The 22,111-nt window shown below is 42.0% G+C and overlaps 1 protein-coding gene across 1 annotated transcript in view; it reads right to left on the bottom strand.

The window, feature by feature from the left end:
- Positions 1 to 22,111, bottom strand: part of CHRNA7 (cholinergic receptor nicotinic alpha 7 subunit) — a 133,609-nt gene that overhangs the window by 73,436 nt on the left and 38,062 nt on the right. The gene's annotated exons all lie outside the window — the stretch shown is intronic.

Raw genomic sequence — 22,111 nt, 5'->3', positions numbered from 1 at the left:
TTCCTGCAACAGTTCTACTGCGATGGTGTGAGGCAGAACTCAGCACCCAATTCCCACCTAAATGACTCTGTAAATTGGCAACTGCCGCTCTCTGTAGGAGAAAGTATTAAGCAATGCCCCCAACTAGATGTGCCTAGAAGCTGAGACTGTGAGTTCCTCCACCAGGATTTACCTGGCCCCGTTAACTGATGGCATACACAAAAACAGACCCAGTAGCAGAAAGAACATGGCATCTGCTGGGGCGTGGTCAGAGGCCTGGGATGCAAATGAGCAATAAATGCTGTTTCCCATTAAAATAAAAATGTGTTGAACATGTAAGGATTTGGCAAAGATTCTTTGATGCACCAATGCCCCTGGCTCAGCAGCTCACACCCGGAGCAACTTTGAGAGGTGAACTTGGCAGGCAAGGAGTTATGTGAATCCCAAAGGAGGAACAGAGCTTCTTGGGAAGGGACAGGCAACAACATCCTAGTAAAGTCTCAGGTTGCAGCTGTGTCCAGAAAATGCTGTCAGTCTGGTTAAAGCAAAAATACACCCTATTTTCCAAAATAAAACATGGCAGTGCCTTTTTGGTGGAAAAAGTTATGTAGCTGATGTCTCTCGGTATTCCGTACTGAGCAAATGGCCCCCGATAGAGCCATGTATTTGCACCGCAAGAAAACTCTCGTTCTAGGTCAATCTCCGATATTATTTGAAAGCATCAGTGAACTCCTTTAGGACATATATCCGTTGTGTCAACTTATTAAGGAGTTGTTGTTTTTAATGGACTTAAAATTAGCCAGTGTTCCATTTGGGTGGCTTTCCTTCTTTTAATTGCATCTGTGTCTTCAGCTTCTGAGAAAAAAGCTTCTGTGGTTTGGGAGCTCAATTACTACCAATCTAATTAAAAGGCTTTCTTCTTTCCAACATTCTAACTGAAACCTCATTAGAGTGAAACGGAATTTCTGTGGTGTGTAGCAGCATGGGACTGAAGTGCCGGCATTTCAAACTGTAATCAACACTGAGCAGCAGCCAGCTACCGCCGGAGAGCACAAGGATGCCAGGTAGGGGAGCCCTCCGCAGAGACTCCAGGGACCAGCCTGCAGATCAGCAAGGAGGCTGCTGTGTGCATTCCCAGAGTGGGTCTCTTTCTCCTGCTTCCATCCCAGGGCCACCCGCTGGCTGTGTCTCTCAGCTTTCTCAGTCTGCACAGCGACAAGATGTCCTACCTCTTTCCCACCCCCAGGTGCAGTGCCTCCTCTCCACCACATGCTGAATGTTTGTGTCCCCTGGAAATTCCCATGTTCAAACTTAACCCCCACTGTGACGACATCTGGAGGTGGGACCTTTGGGAGATTAGGTCATGAGAGCAGAGCCTCCGTGAATGGGATCAGTGCCTTATAAAAGAGACCCCAGAAAGCCCCCTCACCCCTTCGGCCCTGTGAGGACACAGGAGAGAAAATAGCTGTCTATGAACCACGAAGCAGGTTCGCACCAGACACCAGATCGACCAGTGCACTGATCTTGGATTTCCCAGCATCCTCACCTGTAAAAATTATTGTGTGTTGTTTAAGCCACCCAGTCTGTGATATTTTTATTATAGGAGCCCAAGCTGATGAGGACAGTACCCTACCACACACTGACCTCTACTCAGCTACAGATGGGGCTCTCTGCCCTTTTCCAGCTGCACGGCTGAAAGAATGAAGTCTAAGATTCTTAGTGTAGTACACAGCCTTTTCTACAAGCCACAGTCCAGCCAAGTGTTCATTCATTTATTCATTAATTCACTCATTCAACAAATGTTTGCAGAGCACTTCCTATCTCATTGCCATCCGGACGTATACAGTAGGAACTGAACATCATTCTTAAGTTCGTAGAATGTGGAATGTGAGTCAGGAGTGGGATTAGACAACTCAAGAATGATATACTTACAAAAGATGAAAGAAAAGGAACAGGGTGCCTTCAGAGAGAATGACAGGGGTGGAGTCCCAAGGATGAGCCTTTCTTTTGACACCCTATGTTACTGGAAGACCAAAAGACATGGCTCCCTTATGACATCACCTGTATTATTTGCCCTTCAAGACCTCACTCCTCCTCACCTCCCAGGACCTGCCCTCCCCTTATTCTCCTCCTTTCTCCTGCCCTGGATTGAGGCTGCCTCCTGACTCAACAGTGGCTCCAGCACAGAGCCAGCAACTCAGCTCAGGACCTCGGCTTTGCAAAGGAGAATGAGGAGCACTGAGGAGAGATGTAAGAGAGATTACAGCCTACAAGAATCCAGCCTACTTCAGAAAGCACCTGGCAACCAGCTCCTGGAGTTATAAACACAGAGGACAGCCACCTGCCTGCAGAGGACACTGACACCCCTCAGTGGCCGTCCGAGGGTACAGTTTAGGTGACCCAGGGCCTGTGCAGTCTACAGTGGCCAGACCTCCTACACACCCTGGTGCCCACGCCAGCCTCTAGCCCTTCCTTCTTGCCACCCGCATTGCCTTACTTCCTGAGCCTTCTGTAAGAGAGCCCAAGGCAGAACTTCAGCCTGCATTCAACTATCATGCCTCAGGGTTTGCATTGCTGCCCATGCCGAGGTGATATAGAGAACTGGGCACAGAGACGGAGGCTTTGGTTTAAAAAGTTGGCAGATGGAGCTGTGGTTCCTAGATGCCTCTCTAGCCTCAGGCATTTGGATGTTCCTGGCAGGGTATGCAGGGGCTCCACTCTCATTGCCCAGAAGCTGTATTTATTCAACCCAGGAGGGAAGCTTCCTTCCCTCTCAAGTAAACATCCTCCACTGACAGAAAAGCCATCAGCCTTCTGCACTCCCTTGAGCTTGTTTAAATCCTGAATTAGCTGATAAAGCTGCTTTCAATAATCTCTTTCCTCATGAGCTGGGTGGCACACTGGTCAAACACTGGGATTCCTGCAGGGAGGGGGAATGATATCTCCAAACCCTAGTCAGAAACCCTGGCCCCAGGGTCTCTGAATAAATAACCAGTAAGCAGCGCAGAATCTGAACATGGGTTTCAGTGATTCCAGACCCTCAGGCGGCCACCTGGTCATCCCTGTCCTAATCCAGCCCTGCAGGACAGCGTGGGGGCAGACCCATGCCAGCAGAAGACCCTCCAGGCTCCAATCTCAGCCCTCCAATCTTAGGCACTCAGTTTCTGTGGGTTTCAATTTTCTGTCTGAGGAAACAAGAAGATAACAGTTTCCCTGACCATCTTCTAGAGTGGAAGAGGCAAGGAGAGCATCCTGCAAACTGTGACATATGACTCAGTGCCAGTGGCTGTCCCTGTGCTGCTGCCCTCACCACACAGATCTCCTGCAAGACCCCATACTCGTTCCTGACTCGTTCCTGGGATGACACAGGATGACCTGTGGTTGCCATGGAATCACAGGAGGCCCTTGGCGCAAAGCAACCTCAAAGCCAACTAGTCTAATGCGTCATTGGTTTTTGGTTTTTTGTTTTATTCTGAGCACTTCAGAATATTATTCAGCCTTAAAAAATATGGAAATTCTTGATCTGAGAAGATGGCGGGGAAGTAGGAGGAGGCACCATTTCAACCTGTACCCTAAAGTGAGCTGATTACCTACCAAAGAACTCCGACCACCCATGAAATCAGCCTGAGATCAGAATTATACACGTCTGGATCTCTACAGGAGCAGAAGATGCCAGTGGCAGGTAAAGCAAACTGGGAGCATCGGACTGATACCAGAAGATAAACAAAAGGGGGAGGGAGCCACCAGAGGTGACCGATTGGAAAGTAACACCCCAACACGAGAGTGCTCTGCGTCTGGGGACCAGCATTAACTTGGAGTCTGGTTGAAAGCCCTCAAAAAACAAACAGCAAAGGCTCGGGGGGGGGGGGGGGGGGGTAATAGTGGGAACCTGGGCGGTTAGGGTCAGGGACCTAAGTCCCCGGACCCAGGACAGCCTCCCCTGGCGCGGAGCCAGAGAGAGTGTGGCGGAGAAATCAGGTCTCCGTCCCTGAGCCGTCAGTGCACCTGAATGCCAACGCCCCTGAGAATGAGTGGGGTCTGGCTCCCCTGAGGGGCTGGGAGCCTGGCCAGATGGCAATCCTGAAACGCGCGCGTCCCACACCCTCCCTTGGGATAGGTGCTCATAGGCGCTAGCCTGGAGCTCTGGCAGCCAGAAAAACCAGACATTCCCAGCCCAGGACAGCGGGAAAATCTCAGTGTGTGATCTCTGCTCGGAACCTCTCTGGCGGTCTGGAGCTGCCTAGACAGCCACCGCTGCCCTGGTTTTAGGTACAATGAAGAGCTCCTGCATCCCCAGGGACAGTGACTCAGAACCGACTCTGCCAGCAGCTTTTGCAAAACAGTCTGAGGCTTCTCTCTGAGAGGGAGGTTGGGGTGCTATTTGCTCTCCTCTAAACCTCCAAAAACCATCAAAAGCTGTCAAGGCGAGAGAAAGCAGATGAAAGAACATAAAAACCCCCAGAGAACAAAAGCCTGAAAAAAACAGTTTCCTCAGAGCTCACCCCCTTGAGGGGAGTGGGAGGACCTAACTCAGGGAACATCATTGTCTGAAAACCCATGTGGCAGGCCCCTCCCCCAGAAAACCAACCAGGAAGGAAGAAAAAAAAAAAAAAAAAAGACTACAAGAGAACAACCACCACTACTTCATAAATACAACTTTTATTTTTAACTCTTTACCAATATTCTGGTTCTTTTTTTTTTATACATACAGATAATTTTTTAACCTATTTACCATCACACTGAGATGTCCAGTACATCAAATTCTTTAATAACCTTCTAACCTGAACTTTTTGATACATACACCTGTGTTTTTCTTCTGTTTTTCTATTTTTTAATTCTTTTTTAATTTTAACTTAGTTTAGTCTAGTTTATTCTTTTTTAATTTTTATTTTCTACTATACATATAGAGTTAAACTTCAAGGTAATCCCCTTTCCCCAATCAATGCTACCCCTATAGGCAAACCAGTTTCTAATCCCCCTGTAATTTAGGAAAGTTGAGTCCCTTAACAAAAACATCAAGATACCTTCAGGAAGAATCAAAATAACCTTCCTCACCCACACTGAGAATCTATAACCATTCTCCCAATTTTTCCTTCTGTCAGTGTTTCTGTGAATTTGTGTTTGTCCTGATAATATATAAACCTTATACTTGGGGTTCTTTCTGATGAGGTTCTTCCCTTTTTTTTTTTTTTGCTTATATATACATATTTTTTTCTCTTGTCATATACTTTTATCACTCTTTTTGTCTGTCTGTTTTTGTTTGTATACTCCACAAATCTTACCTTGTGGCCCATTTGGGCTGAGCCTTCTCTTTTATCTTCCCTTTTTTTCCTATCTCTCTCTCTCTTTTTTTTCCTTTTTTCTTTCCCCCTTTTTTTTTCTTTCTTCTTCTCTATTTCTTTTTCTTTTCGTTTTTCTCTCATTTGGGTGGGGAATCCTGATTGCACAGAAGCGTTCCAGGGTGCACATTGACTGCACCACAATCGATAAGTCCAGCTGCATCTGTTTAGTCATCTCTTACCAAAATGACTAGGAGGAGGAATACCCAACAGAAGAAAAATACAGAGGATGGGCCTTCTGCAACAGAGCTAATGGCTATCGACATAGACAATATGTCAGAAAAGGAATTCAGACTAACAATTATCCAGGCAATAGCTAGGTTGGAGAAAGCCATGGATGACCAAACAGAATTGATTAGGGCAGAACTGAAAGCCACCAGGGATGATGTTCACAATGTTAGGGCAGAACTGAAAGCCACCAGGGATGACGTTCAAAATGCTCTCAATGAGTTCCAATCCAATCTAAATTTTCTAAAAGCTAGGGTAACTGAGACAGAAAATAGAATTAGTGATCTGGAGGACAAACAGATAGAGAGAAAGGATCAGGAGGAAGCCTGGAACAAACAGCTCAGAAGCCACGAAAACAGAATCAGGGAAATAAACGATGCCATGAAACGTTCCAACGTCAGAATTATTGGAATCCCTGAAGGGGAAGAAAAAGAAAGAAGTCTAGAAGATATAGTGGAAGAAGTTGTCTATGAAAATTTTCCCAATCTCATGAATGGAAACAGCGTTCATGTACTAGAGGCAGAAAAATTTCCTCCCAAGATATTAGATTCTCGAAAGTCCTCACGGCACCTTATTGTTAGAATGGGGAATTTTGTTTCAAGAGAGACCCTCTTAAAAGCAGCTAGGACAAAGAAGCTTCTTACATACAGAGGAAAGCCCATTAGAATAACGTCAGACCTTTCCACAGAGACCTGGAAAGCCAGGAAGGGCTGGCAAAATATATTCAGAGTACTAAATGAGAAGAACATGCAACTAAGAATACTCTATCCAGCAAGACTGACATTTAAAATGGATGGAGAGATAAAGAGTTTCCAAGACCGGCAAGGCTTAAAAGACTATGCAACCACCAAGCTAACACTGCAGGAAATATTAAGGGGGGTCCTATAAGAGAGAAAAAATCCTAAGAATATCATTGAACAGAAATATAGAAACAATCTATAGACAGAAAGACTTCAAAGGCAACACGATGTCAATAAAAACCTATCTCTCAATAATCACTCTCAATGTGAATGGCCTAAATGCGCCCATAAAACGACACAGGGTTGCAGATTGGATAAAACGACAGGACCCATCCATATGTTGTCTACAAGAGACCCATTTTGAACCTAAGGATACACCCAGACTGAAAGTGAAGGGATGGAGAAGCATCTTTCATGCCAATGGGCCTCAAAAGAAGGCCGGAGTAGCGATTCTCATATCAGATAAATTAGATTTTAAACTAAAGACTGTAGTCAGAGATACAGAAGGACACTACATAATTCTTTTTTTTTTTTTAAGATTTTATTTATTTGACAGAGAGAGATCACAGGTAGATAGAGAGGCAGGCAGAGAGAGAGAGAGAGGGAAGCAGGCTCCCCACCAAGCAGAGAGCCCGATGCGGGACTCGATCCTAGGACCTGAGATCATGACCTGAGCCGAAGGCAGCGGCTTAACCCACTGAGCCACCCAGGCGCCCCCAGTACATAATTCTTAAAGGGACTATCCGCCAAGACGATCTAACAATTGTGAATATCTATGCCCCCAATATGGGAGCACCCAATTACATAAGAAAACTATTAATCAAGATAAAGAGTCATATTGATACGAATACAATAATAGTAGGAGATCTTAATACGCCTCTCTCAGAAATAGACAGATCCTCGAAGCAGAAAATTAATAAAGAAATAAGAGCATTGAATGAAACATTGGACCAGATGGACCTCACCGACGTATACAGAACATTCCACCCTAAAACAACAGAATACTCATTCTTCTCAAGTGCACATGGAACCTTCTCCAGAATAGACCACATACTGGGTCACAAAGCAGGACTCAACCGATACCAAAAGACTGACATTATTCCCTCCATATTCTCCGATCACAATGCTTTGAAACTGGAGCTCAATCACAAGGAAAAGTTCAGAAGGAACTCCAACACCTGGAAGCTAAAGACCACCTTGCTTAAGAATGCTTGGATCAACCAGGAGATCAAAGATGAACTTAAACAATTCATGGAAACCAATGAGAATGAAGACACCTCGGTCCAAAACCTATGGGATACAGCAAAGGCGGTTCTAAGGGGGAAATACATAGCCATCCAAGCCTCCCTCAAAAACATTGAAAAATCCAGAATACACCAGCTGTCTCTACACCTTAAAGAACTGGAGAATCAACAACAAATCAAACCAACTCCACATGCAAGAAGGGAAATAATCAAGATTAGAGCAGAGATCAATGAGGTAGAAACGAGAGATACAGTAGAACGTATCAATGAAACTAGAAGCTGGTTTTTTGAAAGAATCAATAAGATCGATAAACCATTGGCCACACTAATCCAAAAGAAAAGAGAGAAAGCCCAAATTAATAAAATTATGAATGAAAAGGGAGAGATCACAACTAACATCAAGGAAATAGAAACAATCATCAGAAATTATTACCAACAGTTATATGCCAATAAGCTAAGCAACCTAGATGAAATGGATGCATTCCTGGAAAGCTACAAACTCCCAAAATTGAACCAGGAAGAAATTGACAACCTGAATAGACCGATATCTAGTAATGAGATTGAAGCAGTGATCAAAAACCTCCCAAAAAACAAGAGCCCAGGACCTGACGGATTCCCTGGGGAATTCTACCAAACTTTCAAAGAAGAAATAACACCAATTCTCCTGAAGCTGTTCCAAAAAAATTGAAGCAGAAGGAAAACTTCCAGACTCTTTTTATGAAGCCAGCATTACCCTGATCCCCAAACCAGGCAAAGACCCTACCAAAAAGGAGAATTTCAGACCAATATCACTGATGAATATGGATGCAAAGATTCTCAACAGGATCCTAGCAAACAGGATCCAGCAGCACATTCAAAAGATTATCCACCATGACCAGGTGGGATTCATACCTGGGTTGCAAGGTTGGTTCAACATTCGCAAATCAATCAGTGTGATAGAACACATCAATAAGAGAAGAGAGAAGAACCACATGGTCCTCTCATTTGATGCAGAAAAAGAATTTGACAAAATCCAGCATCCGTTCCTGATGAAAACGCTTCAAAGTATAGGGATAGAGGGAACATTCCTGAACTTCATAAAATCTATCTATGAAAGACCCACAGCAAATATCATCTTCAATGGGAAAAAGCTTGCAGCCTTCCCATTGAGATCAGGAACACGACAAGGATGCCCACTCTCACCACTCTTGTTCAACATAGTATTAGAAGTTCTAGCAACGGCAATCAGACAACAAAGAGAAATAAAAGGTATCCAAATTGGCAAGGAAGAAGTCAAACTCTCTCTCTTCGCAGATGACATGATTCTTTATATGGAAAACCCCAAAGACTCCACCCCCAAACTACTAAAACTCATACAGCAATTCAGTAACGTGGCAGGATACAAAGTCAATGTACAGAAATCAGTGGCTTTCTTATACACCAACAATGAAAATACAGAAAGGGAAATTAGAGAATCAATTCCATTTACTATAGCACCAAGAACCATAAGATACCTGGGCATAAACCTAACCAAAGAGGTAAAGGACCTGTACTCGAGGAACTACAGAACACTCATGAAAGAAATTGAAGAAGACACAAAAAGATGGAAGACTGTTCCATGCTCTTGGATTGGAAGAATAAACATTGTTAAAATGTCTATACTGCCTAGAGCAATCTATACTTTTCATGCCATTCCGATCAAAATTCCATTCCACCGATATTTTTCAAAGAGCTGGAGCAAATAATCCTAAAATTTTTATGGAATCAGAAGAGACCCCGAATTGCTAAGGAAATGTTGAAAAACAAAAACAAAACTGGCGGCATCACGTTACCCGATTTCAAGCTTTACTACAAAGCTGTGATCACCAAGACAGCGTGGTACTGGCATAAAAACAGACACATAGACCAGTGGAATAGAGTGAAGAGCCCAGAAATGGACCCTCAACTCTTTGGTCAAATAATCTTCGACAAAACAGGAAAAAATATACAATGGAAAAAAGACAGTCTCTTCAATTAATGGTGCTGGGAAAACTGGACAGCGATATGTAGAAGAATGAAACTCGACCATTCTCTTACACCGTACACAAAGATAAACTCGAAATGGATAAAAGACCTCAACGTGAGACAGGAATCTATCAGAATCCTAGAGGAGAACATAGGCAGTAACCTCTTCGATATCAGCCACAGCAACTTCTTTCAAGATATGTCTCCAAAGGCCAAGGAAACAAAAGCAAAAATGAACTTTTGGGACTTCATCAAGATCAAATGCTTCTGCACAGCAAAGGAAACAGTCAACAAAACAAAGAGGCAACCCACGGAATGGGAGAAGATATTTGCAAATGACAGTACAGACAAAAGGTTGATATCCAAGATCTATAAAGAACTTCTCAAACTCAACACACACAAAACAGATAATCATATCAAAAAATGGGCAGAAGATATGAACAGACACTTCTCCAATGAAGACATACAAATGGCTATCAGACACATGAAAAAATGCTCATCATCACTAGCCATCAGGGAGATTCAAATTAAAACAACATTGAGATACCACCTAACACCAGTCAGAATGGCCAAAATTAGCAAGACAGGAAACAACGTGTGTTGGAGAGGATGTGGAGAAAGGGGAACCCTCTTACACTGTTGGTGGGAATGCAAGTTAATGCAGCCACTTTGGAGAACAGTGTGGAGATTCCTGAAGAAATTAAAAATAGAGCTTCCCTATGACCCTGCAATTGCACTGCTGGGTATTTACCCCAAAGATACAGATGTAGTGAAAAGAAGGGCCATTTGTACCCCAATGTTTATTGCAGCAATGGCTACGGTCGCCAAACTGTGGAAAGAACCAAGATGCCCTTCAACGGATGAATGGATAAGGAAGATGTGGTCCATATACACAATGGAGTATCATGCCTCCACCAGAAAGGATGAATACCCAACTTTTGTAGCAACATGGATGGGACTGGAAGAAATTATGCTGAGCGAAATAAGTCAAGCAGAGAGAGTCAAGTATCATATGGTCTCACTTATTTGTGGAGCATAACAAATAACATGGAGGACATGGGGAGATGGAGAGGAGAGGGAGTTGAGGGAAACTGGAAGGGGAGATGAACCATGAGAGACTATGGACTCTGAAAAACAACCAGAGGGTTATGAAGGGGCAGCAGGGGGGTGGGGGGGGTGGGAGGTTGAGGAACCAGGTGGTGGGTAGTAGGGAGGGCACGTACTGCATGGAGCACTGGGTGTGATGCCAAAACAATGAACACTGTTATGCTGTAAATAAACAAATAAAAATAAATATAAAATAATATGGAAATTCTTTATTTCTTTTTTTAAATTTAATTTTATTTTTTCAGTGTTCCAAGACTCATTGTTCATGCACCACACCCAGTGCTCCATGCAGTACTTGCCCTCCTTAATACCCACCACCAGGCTCACCTAACCCCTCACCTCCCACCCCTTCAAAACCCTCAGTTTGTTTCTCAGATCCCACAGTCTCTCATGGTTCATCTCCCACTCCAATGTCCTCTAATCCACTTTTCCTTGCCTTCTCCTAATGTCCTCCATGTTATTCCTTGTGCTCCACAAGTAAGTGAAACCATATGATAATTGACTCTCTCTGCTTGACTTATTTCACTCAGCATAATCTCCTCCAGTCCTGTCCATGTTGATACAAAAGTTGGGCATTCATCCTTTCTGGTGGAGGTGTAATATTCTATTGTATATATGGACCATATCTTCTTTATCCATTCATCCGCTGAAGGGCATCTAGACTCTTTCCACAGTTTGGCGATTGTGGACATTGCTGCTGTGAACATTGGGGTACAGATGGCTCTTCTTTTCACTACATCTGTATCTTTGGGGTAAATACCCAGTAGTGCAATTGCAGGATCATAGGGAAGCTCTATTTTTAATTTTTTTTAAATATTTTATTTATTTATTTGACAGAGAGAGATCACGAGTAAGCAGAGAGGCAGGCAGAGAGAGAGAGAGGGAAGCAGGCTCCCCGCTGAGCAGAGAGCCCGATGCGGGACTCGATCCCAGGACCCCGAGATCATGACCTGAGCCGAAGGCAGTGGCCCAACCCACTGAGCCACCCAGGCGCCCTCTATTTTTAATTTTTTAAGGAATCTCCGCACTGTTCTCCAAAGTGGCTGTACCAACTTATATTCCCACCAACAGTATAAAATAAGGAAATTCTGCTATTTGTGAGAGCATAGATGAACAAGGAGGGCACTATCCTAAGTGAAATAAGCCAGACACAGAAAAGCAAATACCACATGAATCCACCTATATGAGGACTCGACAAATAGCTGAGCACAAAGAAGCACAGAATGGAATGGTGGCTGCCAGGGGAATGGGAGGTTTTAGGCCAGGGGAACCAAGGTTCAGCTCTGGAAGATAAATAATTCCTAGAGATTTCTAGTGAGGCATGGAGCCTATACTTAACAATACTATATTATATACTTAAAAATCTATTAAAAGGGTAGATCTTGTATTAAGTGTTATCATAGAAATAAATAATAAAGTTTCTGTATGGCAATCATCTTCAATAAAGGGAGTGTTGTTTTCTTTTAAAAGTACACTTTGATTGGGGCGCCTGGGTGGCTCAGTGGGTTAAGCCTCTCCCTTCAGCTTGGGTCATGATCCCAGGGTCCTGGGATCAAGCCCTGCATCAGGCTCTCTGCTCAGTGGGGAGCCTGCTTCCGCCTCCCCCTCTGCCTGCCTCTGTGCCTACTTGTGATCTCTCTCACTCTGTCAAATAAATAAATAAAATCTTTAAAAAAAAAAAAAGTGCACTTTGATTTAAGCAGCCATGCTTTTTGAAACAATCTCCCAGAATAAGCATGTATCTGCTTTGGGTACACCAGTTCTGATAATGTGTTAATGTGTTATCTTGTATTTCATATAGCAATTATTCTTCTGGAAGTTGTACAGCAACATTATTCAACATTATTTTGCAAAGCTCCCAACACTTTTTCTTTGCTTTTGTATAGAAGCTGAGAAAAAGTAGATAACAATACATCTCACTGTGTCTAAATTCTTGTTTGCAGAGAAAAATTGCTGGATAACATAAATTCCTATTTGTGTAGTCTCTAGTTTATACCAAGGATTACTTCTTTTATCTAATTTAATTTTACACCAACCATATTTTTGTCCTAGTTTTACAGAATAATAAACTGAGAGTCTGTGATTTTCCCTAAGTCAGCAAGATAATAGATCTAACAAAAACACACACACAGACACATACCCCTCATATCCAGAATAAGAAATAAACTCCTATAAATCAATAAGAATAAGGCATACAATCCAACAGAAAAATGAGCAAAAGATGAACAAGCACATGATTTTCACCACAGAGAATATCAGTAAATGACATCTGAAAATACTGTGGTTAAATCTTCAGTAGACATTTGCATTCTTCCAAATGTCATGCGTGCACACAGGCACGCACGCAGTTTTTTTTTTTTTTTAACTCATTCAGTCTGTGACAACAACCCAGCTAAGTCAGTACTATTATTATTCTCCTTTAATAATGGGGATTATGGGAAGGGTCCCAAATTTAACTTAATATATGTCTCCATTCTGCTCAAATATGTTCAGGTGAATATATTCAGGTCTACCTTTATAATCAAGAGGGAAGGGGTGCATAAAAATATCAACTGTGAAACAAAAGCAGCTCCCGCCCCATGTCCCGCAGCTCAGTGTGGAAGTGGAGATCCACCCCCTTACCTCTTTATCCCAAAACCTGTGTTTGAGCCACCATGAGACTCTGCTCCCAATTTCAGAACAGTGAGCACCTTGGTGATGTTAATGAAAAGTGGTTCCTGTTGGTATTTGTTTTGTAAAGGAGTTCTCGAAATATGGTCTGGAAACCTCTGAGGTTCTGAGATGCTCTAGAGAATCAGTAAAAAAATTTTCATAATCATTAGAAGTTATTAGGCTGTTTCCCCCTCATTTCCTCATGAGCACTGAGCAGAGCTTTGCAGAGAGCCTATGGCATAAGACGTCACCAACAGACTGAATACAGAAGCAGATGAGAGAATCCAGCTGTCTTCTATTAAGCTTGGCATTAAGGAGATTGGCAAAATATAAAACAGTGCCACCCTTCTAACTAAAATTGTTTTGCTTGGATAAATGTATTTACTTTTTTAGAAAAATATTGGTTACATTAACATGGCATGGGTTTATCATAATTTTAAATTAATTAATGAACTTAAACTGTTTTCTTAATTTTCATTTCTAACATGGTAAATATTGATAAATATAACTCATATAAGAAAAATTGGGGGGAATCCTCATAACTTTTATGAGAGTAAAGAGGTCCCGAAGCCTAAAAGTTTGACAGCCACTGATAAAGGCCCTCATTCATTAAGAATTTCTGTTTCTCATACCTAAGACTTTGCCCTCTCATGGTGCAGAGCCCTACTGCCTCCCTGTTCTCCTTTTGAGGTTGCTCATGGTCTGTGACATGGGAGTACAACTGAAAAGTCCAGACATCACAGGCGACCTGGCTGTGTTACCTACAAGCTGTGTAGACTTGGGGTGGTCACTGGGCTTTTCTGAGACTCGGTTTCCTATACATAAAAATAGGAAACTGATTGCCATCTCTCCAGCAAACTGCAAGGATTAAACGAGTAGCACACAAGAAGTCCCTAAAGCACAGGAAAGTTTTCTGCCTTTCTTTCTTTTAAAAAAAAAAAAAGGTTGCTTATTTAAGAAAAAGAGAACATATGTGAGGAGGGGCAGAGGGCAAGGGAGAAGCAGGCTCCCCACTGCGCAAGGAGCCTGAAGCTGGGCTTGATCCCTGGACCCTGGGATCACGACCTGAGCCAAAGACAGATGCTTAACTGACCCATCCAGGTGTCCCAAGTTTTCTACTTTTCAGTGATCAGAAACAAGTTCCTCCAACACAACGGTACTGGGAAGACTTAGAAGGTTGTCCCACCCACAGGGGCAAAATCTCCTCTCTACCCCCAAATGCCTACCTTTGCAGGTGGCACATAATTACATTTGTTTTCTCACAGAAATCTGGGCCTAGAAGGTAAGTGTCTTGATCTCAACATTTAATTTTCCTAACGGGTTAAGGGTATTTGATATATGAATGTGCAGATGTGAATTAAAAAAATGTGTACAACACAGTTTCAAGGGCTGGGTGTTTATGTCCTTCCACCAGCACCCAGCTTCTCAGCAGGCTTGGCCTTGGAACCTCACCATTTTCCTACTAAGGTTCTGGTACTCTTTACTCATCACTGAACTGTTTAGAGATATATACTTATTTCTAACAGTATGGCTAAGTACTTATAAATAAAGGAAATGTGTTATGCTGTGGTCCTTTAAAGCACAGCACTCTAAAGAGCCTGATACTGTAGACAGTGCTCCAAAGAACTCCACCAATGCAAATTATGGTCCTCGGAAAACTGCCTCTCGAATTCCCCAAAGTGATTTTTGAACCCTCTTATCCCATTTTTAACCACCAAAGTTAATCTTGCATAGCATTAGAACACTGTTTTCAGGAACAATGCAGAGAAAGCCTGGAAGAAATCTGTAAAATCAGACCAGAGTATTATTCCAACAGGTTAGTGTGTAATTCCTTACTGACTTAAGCTCAGTTAAGACACATTATAACCGAGGGTACAAAACTGGCCCATCAAGCTGTCTCCTTGGAAAGTTTGCATGCCAGGTGAACTAATGGCAAGTCTGTCTCCTGAGCTTAGGTCCTTGATTTGGCCAATGCCAACTGATTTTCTTTCCCCTATAAAACCCACCACCCAGGGCGCCTGGGGGACTCAGTGGGTTAAAGCCTCTGCTTTCAGCTCAGGTCATGATCTCAGGGTCCTGGGATCCAGCCCCACGTTGGGCTCTCTGTCAGCAGGGAGCCTGCTTCTTCCTCTCTCTCTGCCTGCCTCTCTGCCTACTTGTGTTCTCTCTCTGTCAAATAAATAAATAAAATCTTAAAAAAAAAAAAACACTGCCCAGTGCAATATTGCCAAGCCACTTCCGCTGCCTGTGTGTGCAGGTATGAGAGGGATTCCCTGGGGAAGTAATCTTCCCTGACGTTATATGGTTGCTGCTGGGTGGACCCCATCCCCAGCACTGCCCAGGCTCCCCAAGGAGAGGGAGTGATTTCAAGAGTGCACTTTTAACTGAGACTGAAAAGCTTTCTTTCCACTTCTGCAAGAGGACGGGCCTCCCTATCTCCCCCCAAAGACCCAAATTTGGAGGAACAAAGCTGGGGAAGGTGATCATGAGAGTGGATCCTAACCGAGAAGACACTGTTCCTTGAGTTTACAGAGCTGAGAAGTGGAGGACATGGTGGCAGGAATGGGGGAGATTATGGAGTGCAGGAGAGGGAGAAGCGCCTCAGTGGCCCTGGGTGACCCAGGAATCAACTTTATCTCAACTCTGCTTGAACAGACACAATAAATTTCCCTTTACACTTAACCATCATCCTAACTGAATCAGTGTCCAAGCACGGCCTTCACTAATACACACGCAGTGCACATAAAACATTATCTTTGAATGGGCTAAGAGCAAAGAATCACATGCACCACCAGATCCCCCACAAATGCCTGAGAATTTACAGAGATGTGTGCAGCATCACCACCAGGCTTTTCCAATGAACTCTGGCAGGAACTGACCGTGGTGTGTCTCATTACAACCAAGGTCTTCTAAAGACATCAGCTAGAGACACAGGGATCCCAACAGAACACCCCATGTGTAACTGATGCAAAGGTGAGTTCAAAAGGCCAAAAAGGAGGGAATGAAGGGAAGGTAGGAACGAGATATAAGAGAAGTAATGTTTTTCTCTCTTGGTTATTATTTGGCATTTCTAGTATTTCTACAAGTAATATAGATTAATTGGTTTAATAAATTAAGGAAAAATAAACAGGACTACGAGTAAGGAAAGAATGATGGAAAAAAATAGTTCACTACCATTACAACTCAGAAAATTAAAAATTAAGAGCAGACACATTATGAGGATAAGGCCTGGGCAAGATGAAAAAAAAATGGAATGACAGCTGCATAAATAAAATATGGTAATAAATGAATGAATAAATGGATAGATAATACATTTTTTAAAAATAGAAAATACAAGGAAGAAAGGAAGGCAAGCAGATAGGCACCATTAAAACCTCATTTGTTCCAGTGTTCGAAAACGCAAAGAGCCTACACGGGGATTTCTTCCAGAATCAACGTTGAGATTTTCACATGTTATCTGAAAAGCAGAGAAATTTCTAAGTTTGCAGATATTCCTAAACTCATTCAAACGGAGAAGGCTGATGGGAATAACCTATAGGAGTATGTTGCTAAACTTAGGAACTAGAAAAACAAGGAATTTCATTGTGGTGGTTCTAGGACACTAAGAACGACAATTCAGGAAAAGAAGTTGAGAGTCCTCGTCACCATTCAAAACAGCATGTTACCCAGAACATCTTTTTTTTTTTTAAAGGCTTTATTTTAATTTATTTTACACACAGAGATCACTAGTAGGCAGAGAAGCAGGCAGAGAGAGAGGAAGAAGCAGGCTCCCTGCTGAGCAGAGAGCCCAATGCGGGGCTCGATCCCAGGACACTGGGATCATGACCCGAGCCAAAGGCAGAGGGTTTAACCCACTGAGCCACCCAGGTGCCCCTACCCAGAACATCTTAATCAAGAAGCAGATAAGAAGCAAAATGAGAATACTTCCCTCTTCCAAATATCTCAACAAAATATTTCAATAGAAGAAGAAAATATGGCATTTAAAGCAACCAAAGATCTAGTAAGGGAGAGGCCAGATGGTGGGGTCTTCTGTAAAAAGATAAGCCAATATTACCCCTTCAGAGGACTCAGAGTTCAGGTGGTAGCTAAGACTGGGCATGCGTGCAGTCTATGCATATGTCCCCAACATATGCATGGGGAGTGAGCACCTCTGAAGTAGCCTACATTTCCTTCCCATAGCAGCTGACTCCAAGTGTCTTCCTCCTCAACCTAATTATGGGACCAAATGCCCACCCCTGGTGATGCACTTTTATTAAGGACCTGCTCTCTGCCATACAGATACCTGAGTGAGAACCAGGAACATTATATGGCCACACTGCATCCTCCACATAAGTTCCACAGGTCCCACGCTGTCCTAAAGGTGGCCCAACATGGCCCAACATGCCTGTTCTGAGTTTTGATGTTCTTATGCTTGCTGCTACCTAGGCAGACCCCAGTGCCAACTCCGAGTAGCAACACAGGAGCAGAGAAGTCTGCATTTAAGGTTCTACCCTTTAAAGAAACCAGGCTGGGGTCATCTTGGAAACCCCAGGGCTAAAGCGTACAACCTAATGATGTATATCAACAAAGAAAAACACTAGGATGCCCTCTCACAGACCCCAGTTCATGCTGTTATCACAAAGATTTTTTTTCTAATTTTTAATTAATTAATTTATTTTTTCAGCATAACAGTGTTCATTGTTTTTGCACCACACCCAGTTCTCCATGCAGTACGTGCCCACCCTATTACCCACGACCTGGTTCCCCCAACCTCCCACCCCCCCCTTCAAAACCCTCAGGTTGTTTTTCAGAGTCCATAGTCTCTTATGGTTCGCCTCCCCTTCCAATTTCCCTCCACTTCCTTCTCCTCTCCATCTCCCAATGTCCTCCATGTCATTTGTTATGTTCCACAAATAAGTGAAACCATATGATACTTGACTTTCTCTGCTTGACTTATTTCATTCAGCATAATCTCTTCCAGTCCCATCCATGTTGTATCACAAAGATTTTGAGAAGTCCCAAAGAACCTGACTAAATCTGTGGTTTCCAAATGGAATTATAGGATCCTTTTTGTTCTTCTATACGAGCTATAAATAATGAGTCCTCTACAGATCCTTAGGCTCTAATCCTTTTCTTACAGGCTTGTACAAAGCGAACAAATGACCAGTACCAGAAATAATTTGGCACTTCATTCTAACTAATCATCGCAGAGTTCTAACACTAAGAAAGGAGAAGTCTACACCTTTCCCTTCCCCAGGATAGAAGTCCATTTCCCATCTAATACAGAGCATATTCAGATGCCCTATTCTACATGGAACAATGAGGAGCTAAATAAGCCAAATTCAGACTATTCACAGACCTCATTTCTTCTCCTGGAAAGTACAATGAAGTGATTCATGCCATAAAGCACACTATACCAATTACCAAGAAAAATGTTCCTATCACAAAAGCAGGAACAGATGACTTTGGAACTTTCTTGTGATGCCGGTGATTAAACAGTTTGCATAAAGTTCCAAAGTATGCCCTTCCTTAATAAATGACTTTTTGTTACATGTCAGCCACTTAGTATTTCAGGGAAATTTTTTTTCATTACAAACCCTGAATTCACTTAAGAAAATGCTCGGTGCAGAAGATGCCTGAGTTGAAATCTACAACAGTTGGAGCTGAATCTCTCTTCCACAACTTCCCATCTCCTAACCCTCTCTATCTATAATCATGCCTTCACCAGTAGATCAAAATTAACCTGCACATATTTTTATATTCATTATAATCTAGAACAATCAATTCCCCTTCAGTTTAACAAAGGGGGTGCACTTGCCTTAAATTGGATTCCATAAACAGATTGTTATAAAGGATTAGGTTATGAAATAGAAGAGATTCCCAGGGAAGGAAGTGCCCCCTTGACATTTCCTAAGAACTTTCATCAACTTCCACAGTAAGTTGTTATCTTCTTCCTAGCTCCTAAAGATGCTTCATAACCTCCCCTGATCAACCACATGCTGAAGCACTCACTTCCCCTTTTGCCCCCTGTAGGACCTACCCAAGATGCCATCTAACTTATTTGGCAGAAGTTTAAATGTACCCCCCTGTCCTCATGTGTCCTCATAGTCTCTGACAGTGGTCAGTTCCATCAGTGGCACAGGGGAATAACAGGTAAGAGGATCAGAACACACCTTCTCTTCTGGCTCTTGAAAACTGAATAAACACACGAATAAGAAAGAAAATCTTGTCTAACTCACAAGTGAAAAGGAAAGGAATAATAGCACAAAAATGTGAATATGTATTGCTGATTTGGAAGAGGGGGAAAAATGAGACATCTCAAAACACACAAATGGGAAAAAAAAAGTGACAGATTGCACTGAACATGTTTGACTTCTCTCATTTTATTGGATTAATTCTAATATCAAATTTATAGATAATGAACAAAACTTTGAAGTATTGCTACATTTCCACATCCTGGACTTGTCCTCCTTTGGGTATGAGTTCATGGATAGATAGTAGGAAATGATCCTGAGAAATTGAAAGAATGATTAGCTCCCGCAACTGTGGACCATTTTCTTAAATCTGTATTAATACAAAGGTGTATGTTCATAAAATAAACCAAGTCACCTGTTAAGTAAGTATTTTAAAATGATAAGACTCAGGACTGATGATGGTATAGCAAAACTGGTAGCTTCCAATACTGTGAGTCAATGTGTAAAGTGCTACATACTTTCTTCAAAGCAACCTTTAAATTTGCCTTTATGTAACAGAATTTTAAAAAATATTACTAAATTTGGGCGCTAATTCCACATCTAAGAAATGGCCTTAAAGAAATAGTCAGGAATCAGAATTAATGAGGAAGTCCGAAGGTACTGATTATATTACTTATAGTGCTCACAATATTATAAGCAAGTTAACTGCCCAACAATAAATTGTAGCATATCCTTAAGGGAAATACCATGTAATTACTAAAATGTTTCTTTAAAAAATATAAGCATCTGAGAAACACATTAAAATGTATTTTGGGAGAAAAACATCCCATAAAATTGTATTTAGAGTATTATCCATTGTTTAAATTCTATTCTGTGATTCTCCTATTTCTCATCCCCTGCTTACTCATGAATATAACCTTTCAATACTGAACTGCTCTCTGAAATATTCTCTCACAACCCACCTGCTTTACTAAGAGTTATTTGACCTCTCTAAATAAAATATATAGAGGATGTGATACTGACCTTAACATACACACAACTATGGGAGTTATAATTCTTATCTCATTTTTGATACTACATATGACTTACTGTAGAATTTTTAAATGTTCATTGCAAGAGCCATAAAAATGATTAAGTTCCAGAAAGATGGAGTAGGTATAATTTTTCCCACTCTTACCACTAAATACAACTGAAAGCAACTAAAAATTCTAAATGTTATATATAAGGCAAACAGGAAAAGACCCTAAAAGGTATACAGGAGAAGGCAGACTGCCTCTAGACCTTAGTACCAAGGAATAACACTTCGGTGAATCCCCTGGGTTTTATTCTTGATTCTTATGTCCCAGAAAGACAATTTGGAAGCCATGAGTTTCTTTTCCACTAGGCAGTAATGGAGGGGGGAATAAAAATCTGTATCCACGTAGCAGTAAAAAGGGGCCCATTCCACTTCCCTTCCCTCATGTCAACCAACAGAAGCCAAGTAGGATATCTCAACTTCCACCCTTACCTAGCAATTAGGCAATGCCCCCTCTTCCTCTGCTAGAATGGTGTCAGAGAAAGATACATAGATAGAAAGATTATAAGACCCAGAGTCTCATAGCATAATAACCAAAATGTCTGGGTTCTTACTGAAAATCAGTCATCATACAAAGAAGCAAGAAGATCTCAAAGTCAATTTTAAAAGACAATCAGGGCCACCTGTGTGGCTCAGTGGGTTAAAGCTTCTGCCTTAGGCTCAGGTCATGGTCCCAGGGTCCTGGGACTGAGCCTGGCATAGGGCTCTCTGCTCAGCAAGGATCCTGCCTCCCCCTCTCTCTCTGCCTGCCTTTCTGCCCACTTGTGATCTCTGTCTGTCAAATAAATAAATAAAATATTTTTAAAAAATAAAAGACTATCAACATGGGTGGCTCAGTCAGTTAAATCTGGGATTAAGACCACCCCACATCTGGCTTCCTGCTCAGTGGGGAGTCTGCTACTCCCTCTGACCCTCCCCCCTCTCAATTTCTTCTCTCAAGGTCTTTCTCAAATAAATAAAATACTTTTTTAAAAAAGACAATCAACAGATGCCAACAATAAGATGAACAATTCAAAGATGTTAATTGTCTGATAAAGATTTTAAAGCAAACATCATAAAAAAACTCAAAGAATTATGAGCAAAACAGTAATAAATGAAAAGATAGTCTCAGCAAAGAAACACAAGATGTAAAGAGAAATTCTGAAAACTTCAGAGGTGAAAAGTAAAATAACCTAAAGAAAAACTAAGTGGATAGGCCCAAGAGCAGAATGATTGAGGAATGAGTGAACAGGTGGATAGAACAATGGAAATTACACAATTTGAAAAACAGAGAAAAAATAAACTAAAAAAAAGAAAAAATGAACAGAGCCTCAGCAACCTACGGGACTACAACAAAGATCTCACAATTGTATTATTGGAGTCTTGAGTAAAAAGAAGATAGAACTGAAAAAGTACATGAAGATATAATGGCTGACACTTTCCAAATGTGAGAAAACATACAAATCTATAATTTCAAGAAGTGAGCAAATCCCAAACAAGAAAATCTAAAGAAATCCGTACCAACACACATCATAGTGAAAACTAAGGACAATGAAAAACCTTTAAAAGTAGCTAGAGAGGAGCACCTGGGTGGCTCAGTGGGTTAAATTCT

This window comes from Meles meles, chromosome 6 (assembly GCF_922984935.1).
Source record: "Meles meles chromosome 6, mMelMel3.1 paternal haplotype, whole genome shotgun sequence".
Lineage (NCBI taxonomy): Eukaryota > Metazoa > Chordata > Mammalia > Carnivora > Mustelidae > Meles > Meles meles.
Note: the sequence above shows the minus strand (reverse complement) of the source record. Positions and strands in the feature narration are given on the sequence as shown.